Source organism: Elaeis guineensis, chromosome 5 (assembly GCF_000442705.2).
Source record: "Elaeis guineensis isolate ETL-2024a chromosome 5, EG11, whole genome shotgun sequence".
Lineage (NCBI taxonomy): Eukaryota > Viridiplantae > Streptophyta > Magnoliopsida > Arecales > Arecaceae > Elaeis > Elaeis guineensis.
In genome coordinates, this window is record NC_025997.2 from 120214076 (window position 1) to 120233629 (window position 19554).

Below are 19554 nucleotides of genomic sequence, written 5' to 3' on the forward strand. Positions count from 1 at the left end.
GGTTTGTCACTGAGAAGGACCATGCATTTTTTTTTTTTTCGGTAAGGTAAGGTGCAACTTAGATTAAGAGAGCAGAAATAAATACAAAATGCTCAGATGGCTTTGTACATGACTGGGAGAAACCAAAACAGGCCACTAGAGCAAATATTAGGGAGGAGTTCTTAAAAACAATATAGCAGCATACACCGTTGGAGTAACATAGCAACATAAAGGGGCTGACAAAATTTATAAACAAAATGGAAGAATGGTGACAACCAAAATGACGGTCAGAGAGCTGCTGAGCTTATACAGCGTGAAAGATCCTGAGACGCAGCAACACTGACAGTGTAAAATCTGCTCCAAATGATAAGGATTGAAGGAGAACATCTTTACTCTATTCCTTGCATTCATGAAGATAAAGATTATAAAGCAAATTGAAGCAAATAAAATCTGAAAGAAGGCATGTGTCATCTGAGGCATAATAAAAAACATAAAAGCTGTTAAAGTTGTAGGTCTTCTGCGGAACCCAGTGCATTGTGATAAAGCGTGCCAAGAAGGAGACAGCTCGGTTGAAGAAATGCATTTGTGTGTAACGGTAGTAACACCTGAAGGTATGTATCTGTGTGTAGCAGTAGCAACAAACAAGAGGATAAGAACTTGTAGTGCTATGAAGTGATATGCCCCTCACGAAGACTGTCATTCTGTAAAATTTGTAACAAAGGGGGAGGAGTTGGATCTCCTGACCCCAGAGAAAAGCCACCACTTAAAGCAAATTTAGACAGCTAGTCTGCAGCTTGATTTTGATCCTTTTTAATATGTGCAATATAGTATGCTGGGAGGGTATCTTTGTTAGGATTTGACGTCTCGAGATTCGATTAACACTGAGCCCACAGTGAGGTCCGTGACAATGAATGGAGTCCAACGAGTCCAAAATCAGCCCAAATGAAGATCGGATGAAAAAAATATGCTCGATAGAAGATGGCACGGCTTACGGAGCGACGGCAAGCCGGTGGAGCGATCGTGTGCGGCGGCGCACTGCCCAACTGCAAGTGCGCGGCCCAGCGTGCAGATGTGCGGGCGCACGGCCCAGGCCTGAGTGGGCACGTGCATGGGTGCGGCCCAGGCCAAGGTAGGCGTGCGGCCCGGCGCAACGTGCGTGGGCGAGCGCACGGGAGGCCCAGCACGTTTTTTTTCTCACACAGCTCACATGAGCCCGTGGTTCATGAACGGAGTTGTGGCCCATGAGAAGGTTTCCCAATTGTTTCTCATGGTCCACCGTGGACCGAAGGGCATTTTCGAACATTTCTCGAGCCAGTTGCACAATCCAACGGCTGTAGGTGGCTGCGGGTGAGATTTGATGGGCCTAGGAGCTATTTGAGTGCTGTGAGGAGTCTAACATCAGTTTTGACTCCTATTTCAGCTTGACTTCAGGGCTTTAAAGGCCCTTGTTGACAGAATAGAAATGATGGTTGCTTTGGTTGTTAGGCAAAAAATCCAGAGCAGCAGCAGATCGAGAGGCACCGACAGAGAATAGGAGTAAGATGCTTCAGACAGACTGTTAGGTAGCAGACAGTGGTCACTTCAGAGGTTTAGAGAGGTCTTCCTAGATAGAGCTTTTATGAGGAAGAGCTTCTTATGAGGGAGAAATTGAATGTACGAGGGTTGAGAGTATGATCTTCTTTTGTAATTTTCTCTTTTACATAGTAAAGCTTGCATACCTCGTGGAGGCGAGCTTTTTGGCTGATCCACGTATTTGATTATTTTTATTTTATTTCTTGTTTCTCTCTGCTGCGACGTGTAGTATCGAAAAGATCTTGTGGAAGTGGTGTCCTGACCAAACATCCTCAACAAATGGTATCAGAGCGAGATGGTACCAGAATGTAGATTGTGGCGATAGTGAGCAAGATTGAAAATGGAAAAGATATGATCAATCAAGATGGAGATCAACATATTTGATAGAAAGAGCAATTTCTCTTTATGGCGGGCAAGGGTGAAGGACGTGCTCATCCAGCAAGGATTGATCGATGCTCTCTTGTGTGAGGAAAAGCCGACTACCATAGAGATGTAGAATTGGAGGTGTAGAATTGGAGGCGGCTCCAGATGTAGACAGTAAGTACGATCCACTTATATCTAGCAGATGAGGTGGTGATCTATGTGCCTGATGAAACATTTTCGACGATGCTGTGGTCGAAGCTCGAGGAGTTATACATGGTGAAGTCTCTCACCAACATCCTCTTCCTCTAGAGGCAGTTCTATCAGCTACAGATGACTGAGGGAGAGAGCATGTAGAAGCATCTCAGCTACTTCCAGAAGATCATCACTGACCTCCTCAACGTTGGCAAGAAAGTTGAGAAAAAAATCAGGACGCTTGCTAGCGTCGCTTTCCCCTTCGTATGAGTCTTTGGTGATTGATTTTCTAGTAGAGAAGAGTACCATCAAGATGAACGAGGTCACTATGACGATTCTTCAGAACGAGATTCTCAAGAGGGAGAACCTAGCTTTGAGCTCAGGTGGCAGCTCAGCTTTCGTGGTTTCTAGAGTAATAGGAGGCGGTAGAGGGAACAACAGAAGATCACGACGAGAGCGGTCTAAGTCAAAAACGAGAGATTTAAGCAAAATTAGATATTATCGCTGTGACGAGTTGAGGCATCTAGCCAGAGATTGCTCTCAACTTAGGGATCGGACGAGGACTACTGCAGCGACGGTTAGTAACGAGTCAGAGGGTGATATCCTCGAAATATTTGATGAGATATCTATTTCTTTTTAGTAATAGATTTTAAATTCTGCATGCACCTATCATGTATGTTGCAGAGAGAAGCAATTTGACTTCTTAGAGAGCAATGAGAGTACTGTTTATCTGTCAGATGGATCGAGCTGTGGGATCAGAGGCATCGAAACGGTCAGCTAGAGGACATATGATGGTACAGTAAAAAGATTGGAAGAGATTTGATACATATTTGATTTCAGACGGAATCTTATCTTACTGAGCAGACTGGATTCGAGAAGCTACAGAATGATAGCTGATAGAAGAATTTTAAAAGTATTGTGCGGCGATAGGATTATTCTGGAGGAGAAGAATAGGACGAGAGGATATTACTACTTGGTGGGGAGCCCAATGCGAAATGGAGCTTCAGGAGTCAGGAAGAGTCCAAAGTGAGGTGGAGCTTCAGGTGGAGGTGGATCGACACGAGATGCGAGACTCAGGAGGATGAGAGGTGATATCGTAGGATGAGATCTCTATTGTCGCAGGATGATACCCCGAGCAGATCTCAGGTCAAGAGGAGCACAGCATATGATGGAGATGGGATTGAGCGGCTTAGCTCGACTCCTATATTTATCCATCCATGATCAGTAGGCGATTGTCCCAAAGCATGGAGGCGAGGAGATTCAAAAGCTCTCAGAGTTAGGAGAAGGCCGAATATCGAGTCGAGATGGAGATTGTTAAGATTTAACACCTCGAGATTCGATCCATACTGAACCCACAACAAGATCTGCAACGACGAACGAAGTCCAACGAGCCTAAAATCAGTCCAAACGAAGATCGGATGAAGGAAATACGCTCGATAGAAGATGGCACGACTTACGGAGTGGCAGAGGTCGACGGCAGGCCGATGGAGCGACCACGCGCAGCAATGAGCGGCTTGACCACAAGCGCGTGCCCCTGCATGTAGATGCGTGGGCGCATGCGATGCGTGACCCAAGCCTGGGCGGGCGCTGGCGCGCGCACGGCCCAGTGCGACGTGCGCAAGCAAGCACGCGGGAGGCCCAGCACGTTTTTTTTCCTCACGCGGCTCACATGAGCCTGCGGTCCATGAGTGGAGCTGTGGACTATGAGAAAGTTTTCCAATCGCTTCTCACGGTCCACCATGTATCGAAGGGCATTTTCGGACATTTTTTGGGCTAGTTGTGCGATCCAACGGCTGTTGGTGGCTGTGGATGAGATATGACGGGCCTAGGAGCTGTTTGGATGCTGTGAGGAGTCCAACATCAATTTTGACTCCTATTTCAGCTTGGATTCAGAGCTTTAAAGGTCCCTGTTAACAAAACAGAGATGATGGTTGCTTTGATTGTTTAGTTTTAGAAGATCCAGAGTAGCAGCAGATCGAAAGACGCCAACAGAGAGTAGGAGCAGGGTGATTCAGGCAGACTGTTAGACAGCGAACAGCGATCGTTTTAGAGATTCAGGAGGGACTTCCTAGAGAGAGCTTTCGTGAGAAAGAGCTTCTTATGAGAGAGAGATTGGGTATACGAGGATTGAAGATGTGATCTCCTCTTATAATTTTCTTTTTTTCATAGTAAAGTTTGCATGCCTTGTAGAGACGAGCCTTTTAACTGATCCACATATTTGATTGTTTCTGTTTTATTTTTTTTCTTCCTACTGCGATGCAAAATATCGAAAAGGTCCTGTGAAAGTTGTGTCCGGACCAGACATCCCTAACATTCTTAAGGAACATAAGATCCTTGAAAATAAAAAGATTTGCAAGATCACATGAAGAAGGGGTAGTAATCCAATGGATTACAGTTAAGGAATCCCCCTTAAGTAAGAATTCTTTATCAGAGTGACAAGCAACAACAGCTTTAAGGCCCATCCAAGCAGCAAGAAGTTCAGCATGCGGAACCGAGCGGTATGGAAAGCATTTACCTCAGTAAGCAAGAGACAATCATTGGCGTCTCTTATAATAAGCAACTCCAATTTTGTTGGGCTGCACTGAAGCATCGAAATTTAAGAGAAGTTTGCCGGAGGGAGGGAGTAATTTGTTTAAGGAGTTTGTATGAGAAGTGTGCTGGGATTGCACCCGAAAATTGCTCCAGGACTCTGGCTGATAAGTGGGAGCAAAAATTTTATTAATACTCATAAAATAAGAAAGAAGTTGCCTGACTAGTTGAGTGGGAGAAGTAGTGAGCTGTTGAAAGATGCGTTCATTTATGCATTTCCATATTAGCCAAGCCATGTGACTCATCATTGCTTTGATCCTTATTTCTACCTTGGCATTTGCCAAATGAGTAGTCAAAGCTGGCAAAGAAAGAGGAGTGGAAAATTGCTCAAAAAACATGGTCAGCTGTGCCTAGCATTGCTTAGCAAAAGGCATGTTGTAATAACATGCTCAGGATCTTCCACCATATCAGCACAAAGATCACAATAAAGCATAGTATCAGGAATAATGCCCCTTTGCCCCTTTGATTTAGGATTAGTTTGCAAGGTAAGCAATTCCATAGGAGTTTCTATAGAAAACATTTGACCCTCATTTGAATTGAAAGTTTCCTAATCCATTGAAAGTTTTATGTATTGTGATTAACAGAGTTATGTGCTGAAATAACTGTAGTAATATCCGACGCCGAAACTTTAGAAGATGCTGTTTGAAACCAGACAAGCTGATAGGCCATAGATGCAGAGGGATTGGTATTTGCATGATGGCAGTCATCATCTCAACATTAAAACAGGCAGCAAGGGCCTGAGCATCCCATTTTCGATCAGTGGTAATAAAATCAGCAATATGAAAAGAAGCTAAATCAATTTCAACATTCATAAAAGTAGGGGATCTAGATAATGGCACATTTGAGAGCCAGGGGTCATAAAATGCATTAACAGAAGTACCTGTGCCAACCATCCAAATTAAATTTTGTTGTAGCTGAGCTCCAATAGTGCTAATTTCAGACCAAATAACTGAAGATCTGTGAGGTCTGCGATAGCCCAACCAAGTGCCAGAAAAGTTGTACTTTGACGAGACTAGTTGGGCCCAAAGAGAGACAGGATGAAGAATAAGATTAATGGCAATTTTTCCTATTAAGGCCAATTGTCTGATGCGCAAGGATTGCAAGCCAAGGCCACCTCTAATTTTAGGTTTGCAAATCTTATCCCAAGAGATGAGATGGAGAGCTCTTTTGTTAGATGCATGACCCCATACATAGAAATGCACGAAATTTCTTTAACCAAGAATTTAGAACAGAAATAGGCACATGGATGGAAGCCATAGTATATAGAGGAATGGATGCGAGCACAGAACGGAGGAGGATAGTTCTGCTTGCAAAAGAAAGAATTTTTCACTTCCATGCAGCAATTTTGCTCTCTAAATTTCTTGTAAGGTTGCCAAAATCAGCTGGAGATAGAGGAGAAGCAGATAGAGGGATCTCTAAATAGTTCCAAACTCCACTTTTGACCCTAACCTGAGAAAGATGAAGAATTTGATCTTTGATATCCGTGGCAACTGAAGGGCTAAAATGTAGGTGAGATTTGGATAAGTTGATAACCTAACCAGAAACGAAGCAATAAGTATCTACAATGGCTTTCAAGGTGATGGCATCCCAAATCATGGCCCTCGTCACAAGAAGATAATCATCAGCATAAAAGATAGGAGAAATTATAGGACCTTGAGGCTTTGATTGATATGCCTAAAGAAGTTTAGCTTGAATAGCACTATAAATATAAGACGATAATAATTCAGAATAAAGAATAAATAAATGAGGTGAAAGGGGATAACCTTGTCGAAGCCCGCATGTAGAGGAAAACCACTATGTCGGAGATCCATTTATGAGAAGAGCAAGCCGAGGATGCATAATGCAAGCTAGGATCCAGGATATAAACTTGCTATGAATATTAAATGCTTTGACAAGTTTACCAAGAAAATTTCATTGAACCTGTCGAATGCCTTTTTCATGTCAAGTTTAAGAAGCATAAGGCAATGTTTAGGTGGAGCATAATGTATGAAGTGTAGTATTTTTTGAGCCAATAAAGTATTATCAATAATGCTTCGGCTTGGTACAAAAGCTGCCTGAGAAGAAGAAATGAGATGATGGATGACCTTGGACAACCAGATTGCAAGAATTTTGGTAGCAATTTTATATATAGTATTACAAAAACTAATAGGCTAGAAATCTTTAGCAACCCGAGGATTAGAAATTTTTGGAAGCAGGGCTATGTAAGTTTGCTTCCATTCAATTGGTATTACAGGATGCTGAAAGAAATGAAAGATGATTGTAATAACCTTGAGTTTAATGAGATCCCAGAAAACTTGAAAAAAGAATGGCTGAAAATCATCCAATCCAGAAGCCTTATCTGGGTGCAGTGAGAAGATAGCATGCTCAATCTCATCAGATATAATGTCAGAAACTAACAAATCATTAAGAGGAGTTGTGAGAGAATGAGACAAATGAAGATTATCTAACTCCTCAACTTGCAATCAAAGACTCCAACGGTCCATAAAATGATGAAGAAGTAAACTTCGGATTTCATTCTCAGATGTTACCCTCAAACCTTTATCCGATTGAAGATGTAAAATCAGATTTTGATGATGCCTTAAAATAGTGGAACAATGAAAGTAGCGGGTATTAGCATCGCCATCCTTGAATCAAGTAGTTCTAGACTTTTGCTTCCAAAAGATATTTTGCATACATAGATTTTTATGAAAGGCCCTCAATAGAGAAAGTAATAAAAGGCGTTGATCGATAGGCAGCCCACTTTGTTTGGCCTCAAGATCTTGAAGTGAGAGGATATGAGAGTAGATGTGATCAGTGGTACAGAAAATATTATCAATCTTTTTTTTATTCCAATAGATAATATGTTTTCTAACATTTTGTAATAGTGAAGGAAGTCGATCTATAGGAGAACCAACAAAATCAGAGGACCAAGCTTGTTTGACCACCCCCCTAACAGAGCCAGAATTTTTCAAACCTGAAGGATAGTTTCCGATATTGCCTCCTATGAGTGATAATGAGAAAAAGTGGACAGTGGTCTGAAGCAAATCTAGCCAAATGAACAACTTGAGACTCAGGGTAAAGATCATACCAAGTGTGTGTTACAAACACTCGATCTAGCCTTTCCCAAATCCTTACTGTTAAGATTTGATGCCTCGAAATTCGATCCATATTGAGCCCACAGCGAAGTCTAGGATAACGAACGGAGTTCAACAAACCCAAAAACAGCTCAAACGAAGTCCAGATGGTGAAGATACGCGTGAAAGAAGCTCAGAGCGGTGGCACAGCGCATGAGGTGGCGGCAGCCGACAGTGGGCCGACGGCGGTGCGGCTGGACTCGACGAACACGCAGGCACGTGCGTCCCAGCAGGTGTGTGGGCCAACACACGGGGGGGCGTGCGAGCCGACAGCGAGCGCACGGCCCAATGCGGGCATGCTCGGGCGCGCGCGGCCCAGGCCCAAGCGACACACGTAGGCGCGGCCCAAGCGAACCTGGCGCGATCCATCGGGTGCTCGCGCGGTCCATGCGCGGGCGAGCGAATAGCGGTGCGAGGAACACTGATGTGGTGGGTGACTGACGAGCCGGTGCATGATAGGTTCACATAGGCACAGTTCAGTCGCGGTGCACGTGCGGTCTATGAGGGTTTTTGCACGATCTGACGGCTCTTGAGTGAGTCGTTCGTGATTGAACGACTGAGCATGATTTCAGGTTTGATCAGATGATTGGTGGCCCTGATGTGTGTGATCGGACGGCTTTGATGTTAGCTGATCACGATCGAACGACCACGGATGGTTCTAGATTGATTGGGACTGTATTCCTACTGAAATAGTATTTTTGTGATTCTGGAGTCTATATAGCTCCAATTGATGAGTCATTTGTTGCGTTGGAGAGTTGCTAATGTCTTGAAGGTGTAAAAAAGTTTCAAGAGAGATTTTAAAGAGGATTTGTGATGATTTTGGGGCTTTTTATCGAGAGACTCTTGTACAAGAGTTGAGTGGTGAGTTTCTCTTGCATTGATCTTGCTTTATTCTCTCATAGTGAAGCTTGCACGCCTCATGGAGATAGGCTTGAGGTTGATCCACATATTTGTATTGTGTTTTGTTTCTTTTTTCTTCCTTATGCACCGTGTGATATCAGATCTTGCACAATAATTGATATCAGAGTAAAGTGGTGACAGAGCATAGATTGCGACGGTGGTGATCGAGATAAAAGATGAAGACGACAAGCACAATCAAGATGGAGATCAACAGATTTGAAGGAAAGAACAATTTCTCCTTGTGGCAGACAATGGTGAAATATATGCTCATCCAACAAGGATTGATCGATGCTCTCTTGTGCGAGAAGAAATCGACTATCATGGAGGTACCAGATTGGAGACAGCTCCAGATGCAAGCGGTGAGTATGATCCACTTATACCTAGCGGATGAGGTGGTGATCCATGTGCTTGGCGAGTCTTCTCCGACGATGCTGTGGTCGAACCTTGAGGAGTTGTACACGACGAAATCTCTCACCAACACTCTCTTCCTCCGGAGGCAGTTATACCAACTATGGATGACTGAGGGATAGAGCATGTAGGAGCATTTCAGCCACTTTCAGAAGATCCTCACCGACTTTTTTAGCATTGACGAAAAAGTTGAGGAGAAGACACTACAAGAAAAGAGAATTTTTGTGACGAATTTATTGACGACAGAAATATTTTCATCGTCAATAAAATTATTTACGATAAAAAATTAAATTCATCGCTAATAATGAAATATTTACAATAAAAATTTATTTTTATCACAAATAGCTTCTTATTTACGATGAAAAAAAATTTCATCGTAAATATCTATTATTTACGACGACATTAATCGTCACAAATAATAAAAAATTTATTTTAATTTTAAATTTTTAAATATTAATGATGAAAATAATTTTATCGTAAATAATACAAGTATTTATGATGAAAGCTCATTTTTCATCGCAAATATTGATTATTTACGATGAAAAATTTTCGTCACTAATATTTGAAAGAAAATAAAAAAAATTAAAAAATTACAGATTATTTACGACGCAAATATTACGTCATAAATAATGAAGTATTGACGATAAAAATTAAATTTTCATCGCAAATACCTATTATTTATGATAAAACTTTTTCGTCGCTAATATGTGAAAAATATAAAAAAATTTAAAAATTTAAAAATTATAGATTATTTGCGACGAAAATATTATATCGCAAATACTTGAATATTGACGATAGAAAGTCATTTTTTATCGTCAATACTCGAGTATTTGTGATGAAAAATTTTCGTCGCTAATATTTGAAAGAAAAATAAAAAATTTTAAAAATTTAAAAATTATACATTATTTACGACGAAAATATTACGTCGCAAATACTGGAGTATTGATGATAGAAAGTTATTTTCCGTCGCCAATACTCGAGTATTTACGACGTAATATTTTTATCACTAATATTTGAAAATTTTTCATTGATAATACATGAAAAAAATAAAAAAATTTAAAATTTAAAAGTTATATATTATTTATGATAAAAATATTTCATCGTAAATACTAGAGTATTGACGACGAAAGCCAATTTTTCATCATCAATACTCATTATTTACGATGAAAAATTTTCACCGCTAATACTTGAAAAAAATAAAAAATTTTAGAAAATATAAAAATTATAGATTATTTACGACGAAAATATTACATCGTAAATACTGGAGTATTGACGACGGAAAGTCATTTTCTGTCGTCAATACTCTACTATTTACGATGAAAAATTTTCATCGCTAATATTTAAAAAAAATAAAAATTTTAAAAAATATAAAAATTATAGATTATTTACGACGAAAGTATTGCGTCGTACATAACTTAGTGTTTGCGACGAAAACATATTTTTCATTGTAAATAATCTATTATTTATAATAAAAAAAATCAAAAGTTGATCATTATTTGCGATAATACTTTTCGTCTTTAAGTTTCTCTGAATCTGTCTCATTGCTCAATTTTGTATAGATTGTTGGTTCTATGGACTGACAAAGATCACAAAGTACAAAGGCCTTGTATCTGCTCAAGAACATAGAAAGGAGATGATACTGGATCTTTATACGTTAAAATATGATCTACAAAAAAGTTATTCATATGGTACTTGATCTTTACACATTAAAACATGATACTAGATCTCAATTATTTACGATGAAAAATTTTCATCGCTAATATTTAAAAAAATAAAAAATTTAAAAATTACTGATTATTTACAATGAAAATTAAATTTTTATTATTAATATTTTTTTAAAAAATAAAAATTTAAAAATTATAAAAATTAGAATTTTTTTACGGCGAAATGCTAGAAACGTCGTAAATACTTCATATACTTAAACTTCCAACTGTATAAAAAACAAAACTTTATCAACTGTTCGATGGACTAAATTGTGACATATACTTCTAAACTATATGCAGAAAGTCTTTGCTGGATCCTTCAGTATTATTTTTCAAGAGTGCATTCATGATCTTAATTGGTATGCGATGATTGTTTGTCGCAGATACTCTCTAACTAGCTGAAATCTTATTATTGACATCCAGTTCAAGATTTATCCTAAAATTGACATACTCTTGAACATGTATTATCCTTTCTACTATGCTCCTTTTGCGTCGGATCTCAAGGGTCTTAACTGCTCGTAGATTAAATTTGAGTTCAGATGTCCATTCAAACCTTTCGATCAACTCATGACAGTATTGCCACCAAAAAAGTAAATCTAATTAGTTAGATTTTTTAATTATAAATTATGTTTGATTGTTAGTTAATAATCTAATAAGATTATTAACGACTAAAATTTAATTTTCATCGTAAATAAATTTTCTTACGCAATTTTTTAAGAGAAAAAAATTTTTTAGAGGAAAATTTTTTATTTTTTTGGTAGAATTATTGACGATGAAAAATTAGTTTTCATTGCTAATAACATTATTGACGACGAATATTTTTTATCGTAAATAAATTTTTTATTTTTTGGTAAAAATTATTAGCGACGAATATTATTTTTCATTGCTAATAAGATAATTAACAATGAAATATTTTATTTTCATCACAAATAATTTTTTGAAAAATGGGGATATTTTTTTTTGGTGGAAATTATTAGTGACAAAAATTATTTTTCCATCGCTAATAATGTTATTAGCCATGATAATTTTTTTTTCATTGTAAATATTTTTTTTTGTAGCAAAATTTTTTTATCAGAGAAATTTTTTTGGTAGGAAGAGAATTTTTTAGCGAGAAAATGAGAAAAAAAATTTTGGTGAGAATTATTAGCGACGAAAATTATTTTTTCGTCGCTAATAAGGTTATTAGTGACGAAAAATTATGTTTCATCGCAAATAATTTTTTTTGTGAGAAATTTTTTTTATCAAAATTTTTTTTTGAATTATTAGTGACGAAAATTGGTTTCCATCACTAATAATATTATTAGCAATGAAAAATTACGTCGCTAATACTCCTACTTTCAATCAACATCAAATCGACGTCTCTTCGTATGAAACCACGCAAAATCTTTATTTCCCCCACCCCCCCTCTCTTCTTTCCCTGATCTCTCTCCCTCTCCCCAAGCTCTCCTCTCTCCGTGCTCTCCCCTCCGTCTCTTCCCGCCGGCGAGCCCCTCTCCACCACCGCCGTCTGCCGTCGACCGAGTCCGCCGACCGCACCGCCCGCCATCCGTCGGAGGTAAGATTTTCTACCTTTTTTTTCTTGTGTTGATTGGGCCATCGGGAGGCGAAGCCGTCCGCCGGGGGGGTGGGTGGGGTGCCGTGGGCCGTCGGTGGCGGCATGGGGCCGGGGAGGGGTCGGCCGACGGGGAGGGGGTGGGATCCAAACAGGGGCGGGGCAGGGCGGAATGGGACCAGAGGGGGGGATGGGGCTAGAAAAGGGGCAGCCTGCGGTGACGGAGATGGGGCCGAGGTGGTCGGCCGACGAGGAGGTTGTCGGTCGGTGGGGAGGGGGTCTGGGGCATAAGCACATGGGATGGGGTGGGGGGTGGGATAGAGCAGGGGGGATGGGGTTGGGGAGGGGGCGACTGGCAGCAACGGAGACGGGGCCGAGGAGGCTGCCGCCGGCGGAGATGGGGCCAGGGAGGGGGCGGCCGGTGGCTGGGGGAGACGGGGCTGGGGAGGGGGCGGTGGCGGGGAGGGGTTTGCACGATGGGGAGGGAGGAAGGGAAGAGAGAAAGGAGGAAAAAAAAAAGAGAAAAAAAATGAAAAAAATAAAAAATTAATCAAATATTTTATTAAATGATTCATAAAAATAAAATCTGAATCACGATCTGAATTGAATCGAGATCGGGATCTGGGTCGAGACCTCGATTCGGATTGGGATCCAAATCGAGATCTCATCTAGGTAACGCAGGGTCTGTGACAGTGCCAGCACCATGGAAGCGGGGGTCGTGGGAGGCCAAGTCCGGATGATGCGGGGTGTGTGACAGCACCGACGTCGGTGCCGTTGGAGCGGGGGTCGCGGGGGCCAAGTCCGGGCGATACAGGGTGTGTGACGGTGCTGGCATTATGGGAGTAGGGGCCATGGGAGGCCGACTCCGAAGCTCGTTCGGAAAAAAAATTATTTAAGAAAAAATATTTTTAGATAAAAAATATTTTAGAAAAAAATAAAAAATTATAAAATAAAATTTAGGTTAAAAATATTTTAAAAAAATAAAAAATCATCGAGTCCTCGGGATTAGGTTTCGTGTTATTATTTTGCGTTAATATTATTTTGCATGCTCAACTACTTATAGTTTATTTTATATTTGTTATATAAATTTATTTTATATTTATTGCATGCTCAACTATTTATAGTTTTCATTATTATTATTTAATATTATATTCATTTATATATCAAAAATTGTAGGTATGGTATCCGGAGACAGATGACGACGTTCGTGTTCGTTGTCTACCTCGGAGGCTGAGGCGCCTTCACCGATTTCTACTGCCGCACCAGTTTCATCATCAGAAGGTCCTGCACTGGCAGATCCCAGTGAGACGGATTCGAGTGAAGTGGATCAGAGTGGTATTATTATTTTTTTATATAATAAAATTTAATTTTTTTAATTTAGATAGCTATCATATTAATGATTTATTTATTGTTGTTTCAGGTGAGTCTCCACCGATAGTGAGGCGAGGGCGACATCCATCGAAGAACCTTTCTCTAGAGCGTTGGAGACATCCAAATTTTTTTTAAGTTTAATTATTGAATCATTTATTCTTAAATTAAATTTGTTATCTACTAATTGGACTAGTAACTGTGTAGAGAAGATATATCCAGAAAGCCGCAAATCAGGCGAGACAATAATGGTGGAGCGGACGCATCGATGACTATCAGTGCTTCCAGATTTAGAGGATAGAGCGAATGGTGCAGATGGAGCAGACGATACAGCTGATGAGGCAACAGCAGGCCGATCCGAGCTCCGTCGAGCGCTCTCCATCTTTTGCTCGTTCTCCAGATGTCGATATTTAACGACTTATTGATGTATTTTTTTTATTTCAAATATCTTATAATTTTAATTTAATATAATAAAATAATAAAATTTATTTATCAATTTATTGTGTAAATTTTTTATTTTAATTTTTTAATTTATAAAAAATATTATATGTATAAATTTAAAATATATATTCATAATTTTTTTAAAAAAAATATGACTAAATTATTGGCGATGGAATTATTCCCGACGAAATATTCATCGTCAAAAATATTTTACTAACATAATTTAATTTATCAATAAATATATAATTAACAGCAATGAAATTTTTTTTGTTGTAAATAATTATTAGCAACGTAAATTTTTATAAAAAATTATCTTATTTGCGATGAAAATTTTCGTCGCTAATATTATTCAATTTTATTTATTTTTTATTAAATTAATAGTGACGACTTATTTTCGTTGTAAAAAATTTTTTTACGACATAAATTTTTCATCGCTAAAACTTTTTAAATTAATCACGATGAAAATAATTTCGTCGCTATTATTTTTTTATTTATCACTGATGATTTTTTTCATTGCAAATACTTTTTTTAGATTAATTTTTTTTGTCCTATTTTTTTTAATGACAAAAAAATTCATCGCAAATATCATTTATTAGCGATGAAAATTTTTTTTCTTCGTAAAATATTATCAACGACGGGATTATTTACGATGAATTATTAGCGACCAAAATTTCGTCGTTAATATGTATTAGCGACGAAAATCGATTATTAGTGACGAAAAATGTTTGTCGCTAATAACCTGTCTTGTTGTAGTGAGATCAGGATGCTAGTCTTGTTAGCGTTGCTTCACATATTAGCGACGAAAATTGATTATTAGACAAAAAATTTTCGTCGCTAATAACCTGACTAGGATGCTGGTCTTGTTAGCGTCACTTCTCCCTTCGTATGAGTCCTTGATGACTGCTCTTCTAGTGAAAAAGAACACCATCAAGATGGACGAGGTCACCGCGACGATTCTCCAAAATGAGGTTCTCAGGAGGGAGAACTCAGCTTCGAGCTCAGATAGCGGTAGCTCAGCTTTGGTGGTTTCTGAAGGAGCAGGAGGCGACAGATAGAGCGATAGGAGATCGCGATGAGGGCGATCCAAGTTCACGATGAGAGACTTGAGCAAGCCCAAATATTATCGATGTGATGAGTTGGGGCATCTAACCAGAGATTGTCCTTAACTCAGGGATCGGACGAGGACTAGTGCAGCGACGGCCTATAGCAAGTCAGAAGATAATGTTCTAGAGATATCTGATGAGGTATTTACTTCTTCTCAGTAGTAGATTTTGAATTCTGCATACACCTATCATGTATGTTACAGAGAGGAGCAGTTTAACTCCTTGGAGAGCAGTAAGGGCACTGTTTATCTGTCGGATGGATCGAGCTGTGTGATCAGAGGCATTGGGACGGTCAACTGGAGAACATATGATGGTGTAGTGAGGAGATTGGAGAAGATCCGATACATATCCGATTTCAGGTGAAATCTTATCTCACTGGACAGACTGAATTCGAGAGGCTACAGGACGGTAACTAATGGAGGAATCCTGAAGGTGTTGCATGGTGATAGGGTTATTTTGAAGAGAAAGAAGAGGACGAGAGGACATTACTACCTGACGAAGAGCCCAGTGCAAGATGGAGCTTCATGAGCTAGAAGGAGCTCAAAGCGAGGTAGAGCTCCAGGTGGAGGTGGATCGGACATTAGACGGGAGACTCAGAAGGACGAGAGGCGACATCGCAGAGTGAAATTTCTATTACGACAGGAGACTTCCCTGAGCAGGTCTTTGGTCAGAGTGGACACAGCTCATGATGGAGGTGAGATCGAGCGACTTAGTTCGTCTCCCACATTTGTCCATCCATGAGACAGCAAGCATGCCCTAAGATGTGGGGGTGAGATGGATCACAGGTTCTTAGAGACAGATGGAGATCGAATATCGAGTCGATATAGAGATTGTTGAGATTTGATACCTTGAGATTTAGTCCACACTGAGCCCACGGTGAGATCCAAGACGACGAACGGAGTCCAACAAATCCAAGAACAGCCCAAATAAAGTCCAGACGGTGAAGATACGCATTAAAGAAGCTCGGAGCGATGGCACGACGCACGAGGCGACGACGGCCGGTGGAGGGCCGACAGTGGTGCGATCGGACCCGACGAATGCACAAGCACATGCAGCCCAGCAGGTGCATGGCGCAGCGTGCCGGGGGGCGTGCGGGCTGGTCGCGAGCATGCGGCCTAGGCGACGCATACAAGTGCAGCCCAGGCGAACCTGGCGCGGTCCACTGGGTGCTCGCACGGTCCATGCACGGGCGAGCGAATAGTGACGTGAGGAACGCTGACATGGTGGGTGATTGGCGAGCCAGTGCACGGTAGGTTCACGCGGGAGCAGTTCAATCGCGGTGCACGCACGGTTTACGAGGATTTTTGCATGATCTGGCAGCTCTGGAGCGAGCCGTTCGTGATTAGACGGCTGAGGATGATTTCGTGTTTGATCAGATGAACGATGGCCCTGATGTGTGCGATCGGACAGCTTTGGTGCGAGTCGATCACGATCGGACGGTCACGGATGTTTCTAGGTTTGATTAGAACTCTGTATTCCTATTGAAATAGTATTTTTGTGATTCTGGAGCCTATATAGCTCCGATTGATTAGTCGTTTATTATGTTGGAGAGCTGGTGACGTCCTGAAAGTGCAGAAAGACTTCAAGAAAGATTTCAGAGAGCATTTGTGAGGATTTTGAAATTTTTTATTGAAAGACTCTTGTACAAGGGTTGAATGGTGAGTTCCTCTTGTATTAGCTTTACTATATTCTCTCATAGTGAAGCTTGGTAGACTTGAGACCGATTTATGTATTTATATTGTATTTCTTGTTTTTGTATTTTTTTTCTTCCTGTTGCACCGTGTGGTACTAAATCCTGCACAACACTTGCTAGCCCAAGTTGGTTGTCACACCAGGTATACTTAGGCCCCTTGAAACCAAAATCAATAAGATCGATTTCACATATCAAGGATTTAAATTTCTTGGTGTTCCAATTCACTTTGAAAGGTTTGCCTCCCTTTTTATCATCAATAGAAAGTATAACATTAAAATCACCTACGAGAAGAAGGGGAGGATGAACTTGAAGAGCTTTGGCAATTTGATCCCATATGATTCATCTGTGGTCACCGCTAGTACTAGCATAGACAACAACAATGATCCATGAGGGATCTTGAAAAGGAGTGATAAGGCCAAAGCAGACTTACCTATCAACATGAAAAAAAGAAATCTGGCCCAGAATCTTTTTCCAAGTAATAATAATTCCTCCTAAGGCCAATGGATGGCATCATGTGCACATCCCAAGAGGAGCCCGATATACGATGAATGCATGGTAAGGCCTAAATAGTAAGCCTAGTTTCAACAAAAGCACAAATCATAGGATCATGATGAACTATCAAGGACTTCGCATATTTAACAAAAAGGGGTTTTGCTACTCCCCTGCAGCTCTAAAAGAGTATATTCATTGAGAGGTAGAGGGAAGAGAAGGAGAATTTACTCCCTCCGATTTCTTATCAGAAGACCGAACAACTTTTTGTGAGGATAAGTCCTCTTGAAGATGTCCAAAGACTTGGCCCACTTGCGGAGTGGATGAATCTGAGGACCTATCTTCAGCAGAAGGCACAGCCAATTGACTATGAAAATCATGCAAATAAGCTTGATAACAAGTAGAGAAACCTTGATCATGAGAAGAGCCGATCCGACATGAGAGGAGGAAAAGCTTTTAGGGCTACTAGAGACTACTCGCCAGACCTCCTTCTTGGCAGTAGATACAGGAGAGAAAGGGACCAGCGATAAGATTTGGTTTGCCGTTCAGATTGCATGAGCTCAAAATCCTCAAAAACGACAACCTTTCGTTGAGGAGACTCTGATCCTGAGGATTTAGAAGTTCCTCTACTTTGTGTGGGGGAGCGCTTGTGTTTCTTTTTTTGGGGGGCACTTGAAGATTCTACCACTACGTCCATAGGTTGGGAATCCTGATACTCAACAGAAGCGAGAGGACCGAATCTGGCACCAGTTGCCACCGTCCGATCTACTTGATTCAAGTCTGAAGAGGAAGGAGAATTTTTTCTTAATGATTTCTTTGGTTGGGACCAGTGAGAAGAGTGAGGAGAAGCCTCAGAGGGTGGCATTGGAGATCTAGATTTGTTAGTGGAAGAAGATGTTGGAGCAACTACAGGAACCCTAGAGGCTCTGATCCATGGTCCCAGTGGAGGCTTGGAAACAGCCAAATCCCCTGCATCTATGCAACCACAGACTTCTAGGACCACTCCAATTTTCCCACAGTGATAGCACACATCTGGAAGGTCTCTTCATAAATAAATTCCTGCAAAGTAATTGAATCATTGACTTGAATCTTTGTACCAGAGCATATTGGCTTAGTCAGGTCCAGTTGAACACATAATCTAGCAAACCCCATTCTGGTGCTCCTCTCCGTCCAATCATCCAGAAACAAAAGTTTCCCAGCCGCTACCACGACCTTCAACATCATTTCTTTATCCCAAAGTTCAAGAGGTAAATCAGGCAAATGAATCCAGATAGAAACATGTTTCAGTTGGTCTTTACCAGGTTTAAAAGAAGATCTCCAAGCTTCCATGGCAAGAAGTTGACCCGCTAGAGACCAAGGGCCTTTGGCAAGAACCCTGTATCTAACCTCAGTGGAGGGAAAGGAAAATAGTAATAAAACCTCAGAGAGAGGCAATACTTGAAATCCCCTTCAATCACCCATGTGATTTTTAATTCTTTTTGAATAAAGTCTAAAGGGAAACCTTTACTAAGAAATTTACCTATTATTGCTGTTTTCCATTGATCAGAACCATGGCGGATCTCCTCCGCGGTGAAGGAGACAACCTTAGAAAATCTTGCTTCAAGGGCTTCGATGTCTTCCTTAGTAGCTCTAGAGGATTCCCATCTGAACTACCTTGGCCCCTATACAACTTGCGACCAAGAACGACAGGTCGCAGGCTGTCTTATGCCTTGACTTTCGACTGTCGGTCGAAGAGGGGAAGGGGCTTTCCTTCCCTGAGAATTGTTGCCTAGCTCCGAAGCAGCCATAGGTTGATCAGAACCTTGAGTCATCGGACAAGGAGGAACGGAGTCAACCTTTGATGTTGCACGATTGTCATCCCAGGAGGAGGCAAAAGTAGGTCTTCTATGTGAGCCAGCCGGATCGAGCTCCATCTGACCCTCCTTCGGAGTGCCGAGGCCCTCCGAAGAAGGACAATCCAAAACCCTAACTTCTTTTCCTTTTTTGGACACCATGCATTGAAATGTAGTTTGCTTTGCAATTTGGTTTGCTTGTTTTGTCTTTTATTATTTCTAGTTTGAAGAGAGATTTTTTCCGGTGTGAAATCATT

At 40.6% G+C, this 19554-nt stretch overlaps 1 long non-coding RNA gene across 1 annotated transcript; it reads right to left on the reverse strand.

The window, feature by feature from the left end:
- Nucleotides 1-136: 136 nt before the first annotated feature.
- On the reverse strand, nucleotides 137-19475 carry LOC105046144 (uncharacterized). The gene is made up of 2 exons (XR_012141606.1): nucleotides 18764-19475; nucleotides 137-373 (listed from the first exon to the last, which is right to left on the reverse strand). It is a non-coding gene; the product is annotated as an uncharacterized lncRNA (long non-coding RNA).
- Between the last annotated feature and the right edge of the window lie 79 nt (nucleotides 19476-19554).